The 20,925-nt window shown below is 34.1% G+C and overlaps 1 long non-coding RNA gene across 2 annotated transcripts in view; it reads left to right on the top strand.

Moving 5' to 3' along the window:
- Nucleotides 1-20,925, top strand: part of LOC140669800 (uncharacterized) — an 88,172-nt gene that overhangs the window by 14,939 nt on the left and 52,308 nt on the right. For both annotated transcript variants that reach the window (XR_012047408.1, XR_012047407.1), the window contains exon 3: nucleotides 1,423-1,623. This is a non-coding gene — a long non-coding RNA (uncharacterized lncRNA). The remainder of the gene's footprint in view (nucleotides 1-1,422; nucleotides 1,624-20,925) is intronic.

The following is a 20,925-nucleotide window of genomic DNA, read 5'->3' on the forward strand; positions in this document are numbered from 1 at the left end:
TGAATCGATTTTTTTTAGAAGACTTTTTATTTAGGTACGTGTATGTTGTGTGTGTGTATGTGTGTGTAACTTTGCATAAGTCACTTGTTCAAAACACGTAAGAAACCAGATCGTCAATATTTCCATTTGCATTACTAGTAAATCTCGTTTTATTTACATGACTGCGACATTGAAAATGTTCAAGACAAGTCCACTTTTCCTCCTTTTCATACATACATTATATATATGTATATTTTAAAATAAGGTTGAAAATTACCATGTGCAATTGTCTGTTTTTCTTTGCATTTTATATCTCATTTATTATTTATTTTATTACAAATTTAATTTAATAGCAATTAATAATTAAATTAATTATTAATAGGTACTCCAGAGTGAAGTAGTATTATTATAGAGTTAAATAGAATTATCATAACTATATATATATAAGAGATTATGGAAAAAAAATATCAAAAGTTTAATTTTATTACACATGTTATCGCGACGTGTGTGCATGAATAATATTACATATTAATCTTGTGAGATTCTTGCGGATAGAAAAAGAAGAAAAAAAAAACATAAATGAAGATTGAAAACGCATACATCAGGATGCGTAATGCTTGTTATTACACGTGTCTCTTCCGCGGTAACGGGATAAGGAACCAAACCGACCGGCCTACTTACGCATGGACGTTCACGTACATTGAGCCGAGTCCGCGTCCCACGAATCGCCTTAAGGAGGAACTGAACGGATCAGCTACGTCAAAAGTTAATAAATCTAATACACTTTGAGATTCACGAATTTAACATTACTCGAAGCACTTTTAAAAGTGTTTTAAAATATTAAATTAATAATTAATTTGTAAGTTAAAGTAAATATCTTTCCTGTAGAATATAATTTAATCTCAAAATCGTAAATATTACTTTATATTCAACTAACTTTTTATAGTGAATGTACTGCGAAAATTTTATAGCGATCGTATACATAAAAATTTTAATTTTACAAGGCAAATTTTTACTTCAACTTACAAATTAATTATTGATTTTATATTTCAAAAAGCTAAAAATGTTTTGTACTATAAAATTTAATGTCTAATCTTGAAATGTATTAGAATTATTAGTTTTTGAAGTAGCTAATCCGTTCAGTTCCTCATTAAAATCCAAAATGTATATGTTAGTGATACGTAATTCTGATAATTTATAGCTAAAATTTCAATCACCATTGACTTTTCGAGGTTTAAAAAAATTATTTCTTTCTCGTCAGTGTTACGATATGTTAGGTATACTGAATAAAAGTATATATCGAAATAATACAAAATATTTATAACTATTTATTGGATTCGTATATTTTACAAAGAAATTATGTTGAAAAATGTTTGCCGATCAAATTTGTTCATCAACCAAAATTTCTACGCACTCACAAGGTACATGAATTTTTTGTTCCAGTTCGATAAACAAGAATCGAGAACATCGAGATATTCGTCGGATAATAGGAGAGAAATATGCGAAATAAACTGGGAACAAGAAAATCGATTCGATCGATTTTTTTCCCATTTTGACATCGTGCTACAAGATCGACATGCGTAGTTATTCAACGTGAATCGCTTCTTCAGGAATCGCGCGGTGAGCATCCAGACCAGCCAACAGGTACGCGAAAGAATTTCATAATTTGCTGAACTGGCAACATAGCGGCTAACAAGAGCAAAGTTACGATGCTCGCTGGCTCGTTGAAAACCAATTTTAGCTTGTCGCGAAGCCGCAAGTTCGCAGCAAAAAGTTGCGACCATTGATTAGCTCCAATTTTATAACGCAATCGATATAATGCCGCGGGCGATATATCTTTCGAATTATTTTTTTTTCCACGTGATATGATCATAAATACTTCATATAAATTCAATTTATAGTTATTGAGATTAATTTGATCTATTCTACGAATTTTTTATAATTTTTTTTTTATTACTATGCGATCTCTTGCGGATATCGAGAAACAAATATTTTGTTTGATTCTACATATATATGCCATGATATTTTACATATATATCTCGAGTTTTTTCAATTTAAACAAGAGTTCGAAAGCTTCCATAGTTTCCAGAATTTTTGGACAAATTTGTTATTATAATTTCTTTTAATCATTATATATTTTATGACATCGCATTCTTTGTCGCGGCCTCGCTCCTATTTCGGACCAAAGTTCGTCGACTTCAAGTTCGACATTGAATTTTGGTGCTCGGCAGGTTTTCGTTTCGTAATTCCATCACGTGATTTCATCGCCTGGTTCGTAATGTTAGTTCTATATACAAGCACTTACATGGGCCGACTAAATGTCTTACATACTTCTGATCTCTCTCGTCTATCCAAGCATTCGAATCTCCTATTACGTCTTCGGTTTCTTCATACATAGCGTTATCGAATGTATCTCGCTTTTCCCGTATATATATATATATCCATAATATTAAAGTTTGTGCCAAAGTAGAAATTTGTTTAACATAAAAATTACACACATAAACATCTTACAAATCCTATTACACGAGAATATTTTAATAATTAATATTCATACTCTCTTCAAGTCATACGATTGAATGAAAGATATCTTTCCAATTATGACAATTTTATAATATGTATACAGCATTAAGGAAATAATTTGGACATATATACATATATATATATCTTGAGTTTATCGAAACATGATTCCGGCAGTATCTCATTTATTATAGATTGAATTTAATCTTTTTAATTTTTAAAAGTATGCGTGAAAAGAAGTTTTGTTTAACAGAAATATAATATATTATACATGTACATATAATATCAGAAATCACTTGATTCTGATATCATAATTAATTATCTTTTAATAATTATTTAATCTTACATATGTTGGATTATTTCAACGGCATACTGAAATTATATATATATATATATATATATATATATATATTTCTTAAGTTTATCGAAACTTGATTCCGGCAGTATCGCATTTATTATAGATTGAATTTAATCTTTTTAATTTTTAAAAGTATGCGTGAAGAAAAGTCTTGTTTAACAGAAATATAATATATTACGTGTACATATAATATCAGAAATCACTCGATTCTGATATCGTAATTAATTATCTTTTAATAATTATTTAATCTTGCATATGTTGGATGATTTCAACGGCTTACTGAAATTAAATTCGCGACATGGCCGCATTTGATGTTGGCTTTGTATCGTGTCTGTATACGTATACGTACGGTGAGATTGCTTTATACGAATCTACCAACGAAAGAGATATCGCACGGATTTCTCGGTGCCCGCGCGCGCGCGCTCGCGTGCATGGTATACGCTCAAGACCTTCACCGTGGAGATCTTGAACCATAAGCCGGCGCACCGCGAGACCGGTACCAAGATGGCGACCATGGCCGAGGAACGAGCGAGTCGCAGCCTCGACGGCGATTGTGTAATGGCGGCTCGAGTCTCTCTCGAGCTCCACAAGAGAGGTGAATGTCCTGCGAGGCTCGTGCCCCCCTCTCCTCATCTTCTGCATAGCCTCTTCTCGCTCGTGCCCCCCCCCCACCCCTCTCTCTCCCTCTCTCCCTCTCTCCCTCTTAACTCTTTTTCTCTCTCGCGGACTCGTCTTTATCCTCGCTACCACGGGACGACGAATGTTAGCCGAAGCTAGCGAAGGCTACGAAACTCGTCGAAGCAAACAAGTGCGCTACCGACTGACGTGGAACCTCATTTCGGCTAGGTGTCATCGCCCTCGCGTAGGTAAACAACATTTATACCGCGGCCCCGGTTTTCCTTCTCCCCCTATCTAATTCTGGTCCGCAGGATGTTCATGATTTTAAACGTAAATGAGATGGGCGAAATCTTCCTGCGTTCTTTTATGCTTCTTTTCGCTGTAATATTTTTTCGCGAAAATCGGACGAAAACATTGCGCGCAGAACTTGACGATTCGAAACAGATTTATAAGTTTATTTACTCCTTTTCTTATCGCGAATGCATCGACATTCAATTACGTCGTAATCTGTATCGTATTATCCTTATCTTATGCAATCTCGTTGCATCATCGCCGGTTCTTACGTTAAACTGTGATTATTTTCATCATCGGCGCCAATCGACGCATACGACGAGATACATTGATCTTTACGTTGTAACTTGACCTCTACACGTGTCTGACCCGAGGAAAATCAATCACGCAATTTTTCAGCGATTGAGTTTCGCGTACGCATTTTACAAAGCAAATGCGGCCATTCGCTCTTTAAACGCATCGTTTTTAGATTTGATTGATTATAAACATAAATAGTATACAGGATGTCCGGTAATTACAGCCCCATCTCTCTAGGGCTGATGGAGCAAGTCAAACTGAACATAAAAATCCTGTACCATTTTGCGATTTTCGCAATAATTATTAAAATTTTATATTAATATTAAATAAAATTTAATATTAATATTTTAATAATTATTGCGCAAATCGCAAAATGGTAGAGGACTTTTCTATTCTCGGTTTGACGTACTCTATCTGCTCATGAAAAATCGGGCGATTATTACCGGACACCCTGTACATGGAAAGTACATTTTTTTCGAATACATACGTGCGATCCTTAAATTAAGTAAAGTTTTTTTTTTTTTTTTTTTTTTTTTTGTAAACATTTAACGGCATTGTTTAAAAAGGCTGAGAAAAAAGCCGGCGTCTATCGTAACGATATGCTGTAATACTGTTATTGATGATGACATTCATTCAACGAATAACAATGCTGGAAAATAGCCTTCGGTGACGATGAAAAACAGCGGATCGCACAAAATGGCGCCGGTGCGTTTCACGGCATGGAATCTGATATTACCTCACCATAGCCGCGGCAGTGACAGTGGCCTTCTCTCTTCCGTTCCCCTTTTTCTCCTCTCTAGTCTTTTCTTCATCCGTTTACTTCTGTCAAGCCCCCCTTTTCCGTTTTACCGATGGCCGAACGTGTTACGTTGCCATGAGAAAATTATACTAATTGTAAGCGCTAATTACAGTAGGTTCCTGGTGGTAACCATTCCGAAAAAACCTCGAACGAAACATCTTCCACATGTGAGCTAAGATATTTTAATATATGTATAATATACATTCGTAATTTGTAGAACAATTGCTTTTATGTAATATTTATTCACAAGCATTCTTGATTCACACTCGAAATCATTCTGAATCTCCTGTTGTCATTAATTAAAATTGTAATTAACTAAAAGCTAGAAAAAACAAAAATGTCTTTAAAACACACATCAAAGAATAAAAAAAATAATTTTCTCTCGAAATATTAGTGCTTTCTTTTACAGATAACGATTGAAAAATCAAAGGTTTGCATAATTTAATAATTTTTGTATTTATTTGCAACAATGACAACACTAATAATTCAATCTGTCTTGAGAAACGTAATAGCGCGTTGCAGATGAGAAATGATACTCCATATTGACGTTTTCGGTATGAAAAGAATTCGAACGCTCGTCTTGACTTGGTGACTCACACAAGTGTGCCATGCGTGAACCGCAAGCTCGATGAAATAATCACCTCATCAATATTTAAAAGCGCGTATCTTACTATGAAAATTGTGTCATATTCTCCACGCGATTACGTTGCACATTTCGCGAGATATATGTGCATGTATATATATATATATATATATATATATGCATATTCGCGTCATCCTTATGGCCGGGAAATAAAATGTCCCGCGTAAATTTACGAGTCGAAATGTCAGACCGTGAAACGCGTGTAAAGCTACAGCCATCATTCGCGATATGTTAATCCTGTTTCGGAGAGCGACATTATGTACATTATTCATGTACCAGGTTGAACGGCAAAGGACAAACAGTTCCGTGCACGCGATTGTACTTCCTTCCGATTAACCGACAAAGGAATCGTTTATAGGATCTTAATTGGACGAGTTATTGGAGAGAATTCGAGATAATCAAATGAATTTGTTAGTAAAAAGCCTCCATAAAAATTAAAAATAGTAAAAGTGTGGTACCAAGGCGTAAAAGTGCCGTAAGAATATGTATAATATAAATTACAAATAAGTTATTTATTACAAATTAAATTAAGCATACAAAAAAATTACACTGTCGAACCGCAATTAAACATTTTACTATTTAATTACCACACTTTTACTATTTTTAATCAAATGACTTTCGCAAAAAAGATATGTTATAAAATGCAATCTTTCTGTCTTTAATTCTTCAAACAATTTAACCGCACGTACAATTTTTTAATTCTTATACGTATCTAAGAAAAGTTTAGTATGAAAATCTTAATATTAAATATTAAATGAAGGAAAGAAAACGATTTTATCAGCAAGAGCAAACGCGGCGTAGAAACGAGATGAACAAAGTTGATGTAATTGTTGACAAAGTTTACAAAGCAGGTATAAAAATTAAAATATTCATAAGCTTATTAATACAGATTTGTGTAAAAGATTTATTGTATTTTTTTTTTTTTTTTTTTTTTTTTTCGGAACTATATTTTGAAATATTTTTCGCAAAGTTAAACTGACAACCATACATAAGTCTTATACATGTATATAAATATTTTAGTAAAATTAAGCTTTGTGAATTAGATGATACTAAAATATACATAAAAATAAACGCAGCCTAAGACTTTGTTAATAATTTTCATTCTTGAAGCTAAAATTGAGAAAAGAATTGTTTGCAATTTAAAAATGACAATTTCGAGAATTAAGAGAAAAAGTAGAAGAATTTTAGATAATTAAGGATATTTTATAGAACGAGGGAGGAGAAGAGTAGAGCGAGAAAATAAATTCCTCGCGGGTCGATTCTTGCCAAATACGTAATCGCATGGTGCGGGCCGGATCCCGTGGGACGCGGGGATGCGAAAAACGCTGCGGTAAGTACGAATACCGAGAGAGGACTCTCGAGGGAAAGAAACGGGATCAGAAGGTCACTGCTGAGCACAAGCGCGCAGTTTCCTCTTGATGCTCGCCTCGTTAAAGATCGCCGGAGGGTCGGATTCCCTCGCACCCCGTCCCAGCACTCTCCCCTTCCTTCCTCCGGGGAGCCTGGCCCGTCCAAGTCGTTCGCGCCGCATGCGAATCCCGCGGGCGCGAGCGGTGCGTTCCTCCTCCTCGGCGTGCCACGCGGTAGGTGGGTGTGTAGGACATAGCGGACTCCTGCAGTCAAGGACACGTTCCGCTTGCCCACACAATCGCGTCTCACATTCACCGTCTCACTCTCCGTCCCTTCCCTTCCCTTCCCTTCCCTTCCCTTCCCTTCCCTTTCCTTCTCCGTCGCGTTGCCTTCAGCACGTACGTACCATATACACACATGCGTGTGCGTAAGCGTGAACGTCGATTTGCTCGGTCTCGTTCGCTCGTGTGAGAAATAAAGTTTATCCTTTTAAAAAGAAATGATTACAGATTTTTTTTTTTTTCATTTTTTACGAGGACAATAAAATTGTGTCATTTTAATAAAATCGAGAAAAAAATTAGAGATTAATATAGTTAGATTTTTTTTTAAATTAAAATTCTATTTCTTTGCGAGTCTTCGTTTCTTTATTAATTTTACGATGATAAAAGGATTGAGTTTAGATGTCATTGTAATTCAAAATTTTGTCAGCAAATTTTCTCTCGTTGTACATTCGAAACGTGCCAGGGATAAACCTATTTTCCTCTGGTGAAACGGTGTCACGTGACCCGTATCCGCTCGCGTCCTTCGTATTATCGTAATGCGAATAGAATTACCATTTACCTGGCATATATTACGAAGTTGCGAAGCAAATATGCCGATTGCCTTCAGGGACACGTTTACCCTCTATCCTGTTAGCGGGCAAAGAATGCCGGAGCGAGAGAGAGAGAGAGAGAGAGAGAGAGACGCGCTCTCTCGCATTGGCGAAGGATTCTCACGACGTCGCTTCGCTGCCTCGAAGACTCGAAGATCCCGATCGTTCTCGGATCCATTAAAACGAGTCGGCGGCGAGCGCGACAAAAGGACTCGCGGTCATCCGTTGCGCGAAATACCATGCAATTTCGTGGCGAATCACGTTCGCCGATTCTTTTTTTCCGTTCCCGCATCCTTAGGCGAAACATTACTGCTCCACGGACGTACGTATATATATATATATATAGCAACATTAAGGTTCCTGTTTCCTCGCATCCGTATTAAAGTGTGAAGCGCGTAACACAAAAGACAATTGTCAAGTATACTTTTTATCAATCCAATTTTTTTTTTTTTTTTTTTTTTTTTTTTTTTTTTTAACGCGTTGACAGACGAAGAAAATGAAATTTTATTTTTCATAAAGTTTATTTCGACATATTTCGCAAGAAAAATATTTACATGATTTCTTGCTTCATAATTCAATATAATTGCGATGAGGAGAGTCTTGAGCAGTCTTCCGAAGAACCTACACCCGTGATCCGTACTGTGTAGTTCATTATATCGCAAATTATCGCGAAACTTTTATTATGATTCAATTTAAGCTGTACATATATATAGAACGTTAATTGGCTAATTGGCACGAGCATGCTTGAGGAGATAGGTTATTATAAGATGAATATACATGAGAAATTAATCAAAAGCTATTATGTTTTTTTATCTTTATTATACGAACATCTTTCCGCGTAAACATGTTAATAATCCATATCACTTTGATTTAAAGCAGAATTTTTCATTGAAAAAGGACAGCAATTCTCGATAATCGATCTTGATACAAAATAATTTTTCTGCTCATTGTATATTTTATTTTAAATATTTAATATAAAAATAGTTATGAGAGTGAGACGCAAAGAATTATGCGTTTATTGATTCAAGATTTCATTAATTTTAAAAAGGACCATTAGATCCTGTAATTAAAATGATATTCAAACTTTACGTTGAAGTGCACTCTTAATAATTACCGAGTTGGAATAAAAATAACTTAATGCTTAAGCATAAACATATGATGCAAGAAACTGCTCGTAATGCATCATTATTAATGCGTATGAATTTAACAATAAATTGAAAGAGACACATATTTCGATGGCAACGTTCGAAACTTGAAGAGATAATAGCGTTGTTAATTTTTATCGGTCAAACAAACTTTTCTTCAACATTGCATAATTTTATTTTTATTGTTACCACGTATATAAAAAATTTGACAATTTACGATCGAGATTTACGGGAAAAGACTCGGCGAGCAAAAGAAATGTAGGGTAAACTAGGGTATGATGGCTATAGGCTGTAATTTTTTCAATAATCGCTACATAGTGAGCTTTTTTAGCTTCATTATCAAAGATAATCGATATTTACAGTAGTTTATGCGCGTACTTTATTCGAAAGAACGATATTGTAAATCTTATATCATATTTTTATTTTTGACTTCCTCTGCAAAGTTTTTCATTTGTCCACTAAAAACTGTTATAACGTCGAATAAATTACAGTTAAGCTATCGTAATCGACGTTAGACACATTATAAAGATATGTAAATTGTTGTATATGATCTATAATTTTTATTTTTCTTTTCACTATGTTTTTATAAATATTATATGGCCATCTTTTCCTTAAAAGTTGGGTAAGATGACCAATGCTTATGTCGCACTATTTTGATAATATAAAATTTCTATTAAATATTTTCCTTTTAATTTCGATAATATTACGTAATTTAAACTTCAGGGAAGATATAATATGCCAAGCGCTATTTTAAAATAACAAAAATAAAAGTATGTTTTTTGCATTTTCAAAAACTATGGCCATCTTACCCGAGTTTACCCTATCTCTTTTGAAACGATAGAAATAGACTCCTGGATAGATTGATTATTTTATCAATATATAGTACAATAATACGGACTTTGTTGACAGTGCATTATTACCGTAACAGAATATATTGGAATATCATTATCGATGTAACATTGTAGAAGTAATAACTCGATGGAGAATAGACAGAAATAATCGTGGATTAAAGCGAAGAAAGAATGGCGTCACGCACAGGAGTATATACGAGGCTCGTAAAGAAGGAACAGTGGAGAAGAGAGAGGAGAGACGAAGGAGGAGGAGGAGGAGAAGGAGAGGAAGACGAGAAGCGATCGGCAGAGGAATAGGACTTTAAGGAGCGAAGAAAGAGAGAAGGGGCAGAGGAAGTGAAGCGAATTAGCGAAGGTATACGACCGAAAAGGAGGCCACGATCGTTCGAGTAAACAAGTGTCTTGTCCGAGAGACCAGTTCCACCTTCTCCTCCTCCTTCTTCTCCCTTGTTCTTGGTTTGCGAGTCCTGTCGCCGTGGCCTTTAACGCGCGAGCGGTAATCGGTTTCAGAAGTACCCGCGTTATCATTCCGGATGCCGTTGATCGCGACGTGAAATTCTCAAGGCACGAAACGGATATGTATCGAAGTAGCCAGGCCAGTGCTACTTGTCAAAAGAGAGACTCGCAACTCTGGATGGATGGAAATAACGAAACTTGAATACTCGCGACCGTGAAAGACTGACGGCAACAAAGCTGCCATTGTGTCTGCACACGGAAAATCGCGCGTCCACTGTCATATAAATTATATTTTTTTTCCCCTTTATTCTTTTTTTCGAAAGAATGTACTCTCTCTCGCTTTTCATATTCGTTATGTTAAAAGAAAAAAAAATTTGCCGTCTAAAATGTCGCGTTTCTCATAAAGAAATAAAAGATCTCTTTTAGATCGAGATTCGAATTTTAATATATATATTATATAATATTTTAATATATAATATATAATGACTCATCTCTAGTAATATAACGGCCGCGGATGCAAGAATCGCTTGTGATTCATCTAACATCTGTTATGAATTCAAGATTCAAACGCTTAAATCACAACATCGAGTGGTTATTTATATATTACATCATAGAGCAGTAGTAAAAAATATCAATTACCTTTTTACTGTAATTTTTATGATATTTATAAAAGCTATTCACACATGGCATCTCGTTATATGTGTGTATAAGAAGCAAACTTTTTCAAAACGCACAGATGTTTAATATCTCTCTTGAAATTCCAATTGTATAACGAGAAAATATATCTTTAACGAATATAATCGATCCAATCTTAATCCGTTATACATTATAATTTAAGATTTCGTTCTGTCAAGGTCAGAGAATTGAATCGCAGAATTGAATCATTATACGGTTAATGAAAGTGCGCAGAAAAACCTTCGACATGAAAAGTAAATGAAGAAAAAAGTCTAGTCATTGCAGTTCTATGCATTTCGTCTCTTGATCGTTCAACGTCTCTCTCTATCTCTCTCTCAAGATCAAGGCTTGTGATATTAGCATAATTGCCGCATAGGAAAACAATCTGGATTAGCGTCGAGCATATATACACATAATGCCGAGTGCACGGAAACGATGCACGTGTTTGCACAGTAGATATAATCTGCATGTATACATATATATATATATATATATATATATATATATATATATATATAAAATATGCGTATATATTTTACATTATACCAGTCGACCAGATCGAACGGCCTGCCGATCGAGCCCGGTCATGTGAGTCAGTAAGACATTTGCTCTGCATGCCACACCCGGCACCCGGAATGCATTGTGTGCATTCCGTGTCGCGTTATAATGTCGGATGACACGTTCAAGGATTTGTGCCGACTTTTCCTGTAGAGTCGTCTCGCATAATGAGATCCAAATCACTGATTATCATTTTCGATTTGAAAGATACCCTGAAGAAATTCAAATTTTTGTACAAGTGCTCTGTTTTAATGCTTATTTAATTCTTGAAATAAATTATGTCGCGTCATTAAAACCGCAATTTTGATTAATTTTAAGATTAATTCTTTGTGTTTTAATAGATATAATATTTGAGATCCGTCTAAATAAATTTAATGTTACATGTTGGAAGCTATCGATAAATAGACAAATATAAAATATGTTTTCTAAACTGACGGAGATTTTGTATGATAATTAAATACTATTTAAAAAAATGAACGTCGTGTAATAAATATCGACACTGAATACGCTAGGATATACTAGGTATCAATTTTAATATCTCGTATATTAGTATGGATATGAAATATTCCATGACAGAGGAACCTTGAACTACTTGAAGCTAAATAGTAGTTAATTTAATTTCTTATTTTATATATTTTTTATATTAAGTAATAAAATACCAGCTTTGAGCCAATCAGCGCGAACGACAGGTTATCGTTCAACGTTATTAAATCACAGGATTTTATGCAAAATCCAGCTATAACAGGATTCTTCCCGTGTACATTTAGGAAGTGAAAAAAATAAACCGATTTAAATTCTGTAAGAATTTCTCGGCGCACACATATTGCGAGTTTAATACAAAAATATTGTTCAAACAAGCAACGTAAATTTCTTAAAAATTAATTTTTCTTTTTTTCTTTGCGAAAATTGAAACGTGCATAGGGCACATATTTTATTTGGTATATTTATCAAGAAATAGATTCTCATTTTTTGAGAATTCTCTAATCCTTCTTTACCTCCCTAAAGAGAAAAAATGTCGGGGCGAATTATATTCGAAATATGAAAAATTAGTAATAAATTGATATCGTTAGTGATGAAATGATTCGGAAGGTTTGATATTTAAGCGACCAAACTGGCAGAATTAAGCTTAAATTATTTATTAAAAGTTAAAAATTCATTAAAAAATTAAAGAGTTGTGAGTTAAACGTCACACACACACACACACACGTTCAAAAGTAGACATAATTAATTTTTTAACGTCTTGAAAGACTTGAAAAGGACTTGAACCAAAGATCGAAACGTTATGAAAAGCTTGTTCTAACTTTTAATAAATGAATTAAGCTTAATTCTGTCAGTTTGGTCGCTTAAATATCAAACCTTCTGAATATTAAAAATATTGTTTTTTTTTTTTTTTTATTGTAGAATTATCATTTTTATTCCATTCGTATTTTTAAGTCACCTCTCTCGCAAAAATCTTGCGATAAGACATATCTGTCCTATGCTCGAATCGACACAATGTTGTTCTGGATTTGTATAAATTCTAACGATATCTCGACTCGATCGCAAGACCCTGATTCTAATCGCGCATGTATGTGCAATTTCACATGTAACGCGGATACACATATACAAACGCATACACAGACAGAGAACGGTCAAGGCCATCGTATCGACGCTCGTTGGAAGAATCGCGAGAAAGCAGTTCTTGGGCATTTTCCGATCGGTCTCTAGACTTGACCTTCGTTTTATCGGGTTTACTGTTGAAAAATTGAATGATGCCACGGATGACGAACGAAAGAACCACGCACCATATACGCACGACAAATTTGTTTGTCGAGTAAGCCATATTCGCCGATGAATAGCCCTTACCATTTGTGTCAGTTGACATTAATCACGATTAATGTTTCGGCAAAATTCCAAATACCATTCTCAACTTTATCCCATTATAGCCGAATTATAATGAACGCGATTAACGACTATTACTGCTGCGATTTCTTAGCGAGAAATATCTCCTCGGACTTTTCACGTCTCTCGCGCAATCTCGCAAAATCGCCACGACAAGAGCCGGGTCACGCCAAATTACGGTAAATCCGCGCATTCAGCGCAGACGGACGACGTGACTCCGTCGCTGCCATTGTCGTTTTAATTACTATCGTCGGATGGCTTTCGGGCTAAGCCAAGTCATCATCGTACGCATCGTGCGATGAAAGGCGGAATTAAAGCCGTCAGGAAGCCTCTTCTTCAGCGTTGAACCACGTGAGAAAATGCGTGCGGACGAAATAGCAAAGAGGGAGAGAGAGAGAGAGAGATCGCGCTGTCGTGACTAACAAAAGCTAACTCTATCCTGCCTCGCCGAGTTACGCCAGCAGAGCAACAGCCGATGGCAGAACTAGAATTACGTTCTAGGCAGGCAGCGATGAACTTGGCCCAAGAAACGGGAATGAAATTACTGCTATTGCGCTATCCTGCGTTTTTTGCCGCACGACGCACTGCTCTCGACGGTTGTTTTGTAACGTTTCTTACGTTATACGATAGACCATTCACCTTCGAAAATTTTGTATTTAATAATGACGTAATATTTATTTTGTATATATATATATATATATGTTTACGTTGACATATTTCGTATTTTATCATGTTTATTGTGATGTTTCTTTAATACAAAAGATCGTTTTAATATATTATAATGATAATATATCGTATCAATCATTCTCACATACATTGGACAACGCAATTGATTACGCATTACATTTTATGGAAATAATACATATATTATATATTACTCTTTTATTTATGTGTATATGTGCTATTATATATAATATATACATACATATTTTAATATTAATAAATTTATTAATATATTTACAATAACAAATCTTCTAATATGATAGATATAATTATATGCAACAAATGTACGACTATCAAACTTATTTTTATTAAATCTCAATTTTTCCCAACTTGTATTTTTTCTAAATTGCAAACTAACTAATTTAAATATTACGTAACAATTTGCGCGCGATTTTTTATTGTATTGCCTAAGAGAAACATTTTTATTTATTGCTTATTGAATGACTTTGAAAGCAGGAAAAACTTCCATGTTTACAGTTACATACTAAAAAAGAAAACTTTCTCCGATAGACAAAAAGTCCTAAAAAGTACCGTAAAGTGCGCATTCTGTATTCTTCTTAAAAAAATTTCATTTTGGTACACTTAAAAATATGGAGGCTGAACGTTTCAGTAACATGCGTACCATTTTTCGTCTTCAATAGAATTATTTTGTCACGCTAGTTTGTGATTTATTTTCCGCACGATCGCTTTTTAGTGAACAAACAAACCTTTAAAAAAAGCCTATAAATATGCTCGAACATAATTCGTTTTTTTAGACTAACACAGATAGTTGACTACTTTATATCTTTTTTTTACCGTATTTTTTCTATTGTTCTCCGATCTTTAACGATACGAATATACATAAATAACATCAAACACAACATACGGCATAAATGCATTTAATTGCATGAAGCTGATTTATTAAAGTATATTCATTATATAATTGTATATGTGTGTGCGTGATATTAATTGTCTATAAAATTGAATACGCTATCACTAGTTATCTAATTGTCTGCTAAGCAATGATTACTTTTAATACGCACGAATGGTTGCGTTTTATAACATGGTTTTTTTTTTTTAACACCTGATCTTTGATTGAAGACTAATATATTATGCAACATATATAAAACTAATTAGAGTAATGAGACAAAGATCGCGAATGAAAATTTATTATACAAAAAGCCATTGGAAAACTGTTGAGAAAGAGAAACTTGGGTCCAGTCGTAAAACCCATGCTCGGACCAAATGTGAAATTTTTTAGGATTTTTCGGAGTCGAATCAACTGGAATGTATTCAAGGAAGGTTGAAATATGACCAGGATTCAAACTGCTGTTGATTATGATCATTAAAAGTTCAATGTACAATTAACCTTTACTCCGTATTGTTATTTTTGGCACCTTCTAACTGTACAGGTGGGTCAGCGTGTATTTTCGATAAGTTTATTAATATGTTAAAGTGTTTTAAAAAATCTGAAAAAAGTGTATATACCTTCTTTGAACATTCTAAATGAAAACTAAAATAATAAATTTGAAAAATAATTTATTTAAATATATTATTTTAAATATATTATTTGATTATTTGTTTTCCACAAATTGACGTGTTGTTAGAAAAATCACAGACCAAAATGATCCATCAGTACGGAATAAGGGTTAATTATACACAAGGAATGATCTTTGAAAAAAATCAAAAGAATTATGAAATTTTACGGATGACCAAAGAATGTCTTAATAAGTAATATTTTCATCTAATCTCTTTCCGCCCAAGATGGTAGCTAATAACTTTCTTCGAAAACTACCGACTCGCTGAAGAAAAGCCATCGCTGCTGGAGGGACCCAGCAGGGTACACGCACGCACGCACGCACGCGCGCGCGCGCGCGCACACGAGGCCAAGCGAGGCGAGGCGAGGCGAGGCGAGGCGAGGCGAGGCGAGACGAAGCGAAGCGAAGCGAAGGAAGCGGCTGGATACAAGAGCGTTCTTAGGTCATTGACTGCCGGTGGCCGCTGATCTGCGAGTATCCAAGGACAGCCGCTCCGACGCTCACGACGTCTCTTTCTCCTCTCTGTCTCTATCTCTCTCTTTCTCTCTCTCTATCTCTCTCTCTCTCTCTCCCTCCCTCTTTACATCTTCCTCTCACCTTCTGTCCTCGCCTCCTTTCCTCCTTCTCTTCTTCCACTTCTTCGTCTCGTTTCTTCACTCCCTTGTGCTTCTTTTAAAATCCGCCGTCTCGGCTATCTGTCTTAACAGCGAATCGGAAAGGGGTATGTTTTATTCACCCGGTATCGGTCAATCGTCAATTAATTCGTTTATTATCCATGTTTTTCGCTCGACGATCGCTTTGGTCGCTTATTATATTTGCAAATCTAGGGAAATAACTATAATGCGAGTGTTTTTTTTCTTTCCGCTTGTGTCTTCTGACAACGTTGACACGCATGGCGCCGCGGGCGCTATATTATTCACACGCTCAATTCCGTATCTCTGAATTATTAAAGCGAAGAAATATTCCCTACATTTTGAAGTAATCGAATCGTACTGTTGAAAATACATATATCTTTGTAATTTTACGTCTTCATGATATAATAAAAAAAAAGTTGCGTTTCTTGCGTTGCGCATTTTTACATCGTCATGTATCAGATACAAGGATAGACTACAGGTAAATGTATACACGTAAATGTGTATATACTACATTCTACTTGGCAATGTATCCAGGTCATGGGAAAAGGACCGGGCTGAAAGGTTTGTAGGATTTCGCGCGGCTGCCTTCTTTCGTGCGACACGCATTTCCGTTTCGCGCATTATCGACGCGGTCTAATCCGGCAAAATAAAAATGTAGATCATTGGAATGGCACTTTATATTAAATCTGAACAAAGATTTCAAACATTCAAATTCCAAATATCCGCGGGCGCGCGATCATAATATTCTTCATCATTTTCTAAAATATATTTCATTTTAATGTTATAGTCACTGCATATTTTTAATTGTTTTCCCGTCCGTTATTTGAATATTCCGAAAATATATCTTACCTTTTTTACCTTTTTTATATTAAGTTATTTTTATTAGGTATATAATTACAATTTTATTGCATCGGCTTACATTTACAATGAGCCTATTTATTTAATGCTTTAGCTTTTAGCTAGGTAGATATTGCTGGAATCTTTTCACGCTATAACCGATTTGTGTTTATATAAAATAATTTTTCTGGAATAAGATAAACTGTATCAATAGATAAGTCGCAAATTTACACCAATATTTCATCTTTTATTCCACGAAAAAGAGAACTTTGACCACCGTGTAAGATTCTTTTCACGTCGGAAACCGGATGAAAGGGTTCTTACGGGATAGGGGTATCTTCGGAACTGAAAAACCATCGGATCGGTTTGTGAATATTGAATGGGTTCATTTTCTGTGAACCGTTGATCTAAGTTTTCTATAGAGGGTCGATCCGTAGGCACAGAAACTAGATCGATATCGTGAGAACGAAATATCCGTAACAGCAGCTAACAATATATGGAAATTTGGCTATAGATTATATATGGGGATAATCTTTTTATTTTGACATCATGACTTTAAATACTAATGTATATTTTTACGCGTTCATTAAAAACTATGTATAATTGACGGAATGCATCTATAAGTATCATATAATATATTATTTTTTCCTCTCCCTGCTTTTTTTTTTTTTTTTACTGAATATGGAAATTATATTAATCTCTTTATCTCTTTATCTTAGTGAATAAAAGCTATACAGTATGATCGATAATTATTAAAGTGAATGAAATTTTGATGTAAAAGTAATATTTCGCTATTCCATTACGGCATAATTTATTATCATCTGTCACAAAAAAAAAGCCTGAAAAATTGTCAATACTTTGTTTAGGTGTGAAATGAATAAAAAAAAAAAAATCTCTGCAAAAATTTTCTTCAAAGTTCCATGTCGAGCATTGTACATTTGATGAAAAATATTCAACATGTCCTCGTATTTATCAATCTTATCAATTTACGTGTTTCCTTTTGGAGGGAGCGCGCGACGAGAAGAGTCTAAAAAGTTTCCTTATCGCTCTAACGTAAGCTCGATGAGCTGAATCGGTGATTCTCGAAAATTGCGTCACGGCTGGTATCGGTATACTGGCAAGGTGCCTTCCAGGAATTTGTAACGGGATTTAATTTCGTCATTCGGAATTCTGTGGCCGTCCGCGGACGCGCCGCGTGTATTTTTAGAAACGCGAGCGCGGTCGCTATAATGCGAATATTATGTATATACGTTCTATCGTTTCGCGGATACCCGCGAATGTCACTTCTAATTTGCAGTAGCGCTCTTTCAAATCAACCGCAACCTTCCACGATGCCTATTAGAAACGAGGAGTCAATTACAACAGATTGACACTCGCGTACTATTGTATTGTAAACATTTTGAACGGGTTATTAATATACAATATTATATACAGAGATGTGTATTATTTGAAATAAATGCATTTAAAATGGAAATGTAAAATGTAAAATTTCTATTTTGTATTTTGCATTTAAAATACATGTTTTTAAAAGCCATTTTACATTTCCATTTCAATAGTTTTCATTATCCATTTTCTATTTCAAATAAATTTTTTTTTTTTTGCAAATTCAAAAATTAATCGAGATATCGATAATATCAGTTGTAAATATCAATAAATGGATTTTTATTTTAAAAAACCATTTTAAAAATGTCTATTTTTCATTTCCTACTTTAAATGGATGTTTAAAAATTATTTTGTATTTTGCATTTTCTATTTCAAATAAATTTGGACACCCATTTTGCACATTTCTGATTATTATAAAATTTATATATTTATACAGTCTCCTTTTCTTTGCTGAAAAAATTTTATTTATTTATATCATATAATAATTACATGTATGACAATTGACGGATTGTTCCGGAAGAAGGAATATGAAGAATTAAAACGCGAAAAACATACTTCCTTTTTCCTAAATGTGTTCCGGATCTGTCGAAAGTTTTCCCACAAGCTGTGTCGACGGATAGGGAAGAGAAATATCGAATATACAGTAAGGTGCTACTGAACACACTACAGAATACGCGAGGATGTATCGACCCACCTGTCCGTTTCTCCCACGCTCGTGAGAGATGACGGACCGATGGGTGGATGGAGGGCCTCTAATACGAGCACATAAGAATCCATAGAGGGGTAGCGAAAAATGGATCCACCGCTCTCGCCCTCGTTCTCGTCCTTCTTCCACCTGCGAGCTTTCCTTTCTCTTTCATCGGTTTAGGACAAAGAAAAATAGCATCGCGAAGAAAGGAAACCATTTCATCGCTCTCGCGCGACCGGAATTGATTGAATTTCAATCGTTTCCCTTTTCCCCTTCCCTCACGCATCTTCGGCGTGCAAACATTTGCCAAAGTACAGGAAGTATTCGTTTATTAAAATCTTTTAAAGATATTATGTTACTTAGAATGATGATTGGGTACCGCTCTATCTCGAATGATAGAAAAATGAAAACCATTTCATACATTTAAATAGCTTAATAAATAGATTACTTAAAAAAGGTATTCATAAATCTGCCACTTTCTTCACGGTGGGAATTCTGTAAAAATCATTTAAATCTCAAACGGTAGGCACTATGTAACTCAATCCTAATAGGAAGTTGATTCGTTTTACTTTTTTATAAAAGCAAAAATTTGAATTTTTTTAAAATAGAAAAATACACTCTTTTCTTTTGAATGGTGTGTTTTGGAGAAGTCTATGTTTACGACTTCCTAGGATCATTTTTTTCCAAGTTATGAATAAAGAGAAAAGCTATATACGCGGGAAGAAAATATTTGAGTTATATAAATATAAATCATAACGTAACCATATCCCCCCTGAGTAGTCCTATACAAATTAAATCCTGTACAAAAGTTTCACAAACTTTTTTGCACAAGAGAAAAAGTAAAATAGCATAGTAAAATAAATTTCAAGATATGATAGTAATCTTGTCGAAACAATATTTTTAACCTTTGTCTATTTCGCAACGGTATTAGCAGTTTCTCCTTTATGCTCGAATTCTTTTAAGTGGCTAAAAAATATTCGTCGTCCAACATGCCTTTTTTGGACATGCTTTCAACCCTTTTTTTATGGAAGTAATTCTAAATCATATTTTCGTTCCAAAGAAAGTTACTACACAATACTAAAAAGATGGAACGTTAAAAATATTTCAACGATAGATGCTTCATAAAAAAACTGGTCTATATACATACAATATATTATAGGAAACCTGATGTTTTTGAGAAACATTTTTCAATATATTCTTAAATTACTTTTACGTGTTTTCTAATATTTTTAGTTTCTTTTATCGATTGTTTCTTACTGAAAATATATAATATATAAACCCTAAAAGTAATGTAATGTCAGAACAGTTACAAGAAAATATATACACACATTGGTTATTAATTTGAATTTTGATGTAAGAAACTTAAGGATCTGATTCTATATTTTTTCATTGTTTATTCTTTGATATATTTTCCGCATAAATTTTTTATATGATTTGACAAATCTGTAAACATTAAAAAATAGACAAATTATTTCATTTTTTTAGGCATTTTTCACATTTTTTATTATTAACAAGCAAATGAAGACTTTTACAACATTAAATATAAACTGTATCCAATTTTTAAAAAATGAGAAAACTCATTTTGTGATACACTAATTTGTTGTAGGTACTTGTAAGTTTTATTGATTCATAATTGTTTCATTTATTCATAACGACACTAATTAGAAGAACGATTTCTAAATTATACTAAATTTGAGATGTAAATAAAATAGTATTGTATTTAAATATCTTTCGTCTGCAAACACACTAAAAAATATCAAACAACAAAATCTTTCTTTGAACAAATTTTGGTCATTTCCTTTTTAAAGTAACGTAAGTAATTTTTCTTATTATCGTTTAACTTTTATATATGT

This window comes from Anoplolepis gracilipes, chromosome 9 (genome assembly GCF_047496725.1).
Source record: "Anoplolepis gracilipes chromosome 9, ASM4749672v1, whole genome shotgun sequence".
Taxonomy (NCBI): Eukaryota; Metazoa; Arthropoda; class Insecta; order Hymenoptera; family Formicidae; genus Anoplolepis; species Anoplolepis gracilipes.